Source organism: Chrysochloris asiatica, unplaced genomic scaffold, assembly GCF_000296735.1.
Source record: "Chrysochloris asiatica unplaced genomic scaffold, ChrAsi1.0 scaffold00314, whole genome shotgun sequence".
NCBI lineage: Eukaryota > Metazoa > Chordata > Mammalia > Afrosoricida > Chrysochloridae > Chrysochloris > Chrysochloris asiatica.
In genome coordinates this window covers 2,489,097-2,490,830 of record NW_006408832.1, presented here as the reverse complement: position 1 = coordinate 2,490,830, position 1,734 = coordinate 2,489,097, and the positions used below count along the sequence as shown (strand labels likewise).

General features: G+C 38.1%; 1 protein-coding gene across 1 annotated transcript in view; it reads left to right on the top strand.

Moving 5' to 3' along the window:
• LOC102840927 (contactin-associated protein-like 4-like) overlaps nucleotides 1–1,734 on the top strand; it is a 240,683-nt gene that overhangs the window by 102,481 nt on the left and 136,468 nt on the right. The window lies entirely within an intron of this gene.

Genomic DNA, 1,734 nt, shown 5'->3' with positions numbered 1-1,734 from the left:
GAGCTGATCTTTGAAATTTTCTGTTCAGCTCTTGGACCTCTTCAATTCTTCCATTTGCTTTAGCTTCTCTACACTGGAGAGCAAGTTTCAGAGTCTCCTCTGACATCCATTTTGACCTTTTCCTCTTTCTTGTCTTCTTAATGACTTTTTGCTCTTTTCATGTATAATGTTCTTTATGTCATCCCACAACTCTTCTGGTCTTCGGTCTTTAGTGTTTAATGCATCTGACCCATAGCTATCCTGTATTTCTGAGAAGTGCCTGGTGAGCTTGAACCACTGACCTTGCAGTTCAAACTGACCTTGCAGTACAGTGCATTAACCCACAGCACCACACCAATACTTCTAGATATTAGTTAGCTAAAATGAACAGGTATTGGCCATTTTGAATCAGGCAGTCATATAGTTTACTGTGATAACAATGACAAATTGAAGAGTAATGACATCATATTCATCATCAAAAAGAATAGTTCAAGATCAGTCTTGAAGTACAATGCTTTCTGTTGATAGGATAATATCCATATGCCTACAGGTATGACTAATTAATACAATCATTCAAATTTACACACGAACCACTATAAACTAGTGATGAAATTGAAGAATTCTACCAACTATTTTAGTCTGAAATTGATCAAATATGCAATCAAGATGCATTGATCATTACTGGTGATTGGAATGTGAAATCTGGAAACAAAAGAAGGATCTGTGCCATTGCTAAGTGCCATCAAGTCAATTCAGACTCATAGCGACCCTGTCTAGGGTTTCCAAGGAGCAGCTGATGGATTTGAACAGTCGACTTTCGGCTTCACAGTCCAGTGCTCATCGTACAGCGTCAATTTGGAAACAAAGAGGAAGGATCTTTAGCTCGAAAATATGGTGCTAGAAATGATGCTGGAGATTGCATGGCAGAATTTTGCAAGACTAATGACTGATTCATTGTAAATACTTTTTTCAATAACATGTATGGCAACCATGCACATGGACCTCACCAAATGGAAAATATAGGGGTCAAATCGACTGCCTCTGTTGGAAGAGAAAATGAAGCTCAATATCATCTACAAAAATATATGTCCAAGACCCTGTGGAATATACCATCAAATGCTCAAGTTCAGGCTGAAGCTAAATCAATTAAAACAAACCCATGAGAACAAAAATATGATGTTGAGTATATTCCACCTGAATTTAGAGACCATTTCATGAACAGATTTGATACATTAGACACTAATGACTGACCAACAGGGGTGTTGTGAGGTGACATTAAGGTCATCATATGTGAATAAAGCAAAAAGTCATTAAAAAGGAAGGAAGGAAACAAAAAAACCAAAGTGGGTATCAGAAGAGACTCTGAAATTTACTCTTGAACATAGAGAAGTTAAAGCAACTGGAATAATGAAGAAATAAAAGAGCTGAACAGAAAATGTCAAAGGGTAGCTTGAGAAGACGAAGTATTTTAATGAAATATGCAAAGACTTGAGTTAGAAAAGCAAAAAGGAGGAACAAACTCAGCATTTTTCAAGCTGAAAGAACTGAAGAAAATTTTCAAGCATCAGGTGGCAGTATTGAAGGGTTCTCTGGGTGAAAATGGAGTCCTGGGGTGGCACTGCGGGTAAATGTGCTGAACTGCAAAGTCAGTTTTAACCATAAAGGCAGTGGTTCATGCTCACCAGATGCTCCTCAGAAACCCTCTAGGGTCTCTGTGGGTTGGATTCGACTCGACGGTACATAACAACAACATGG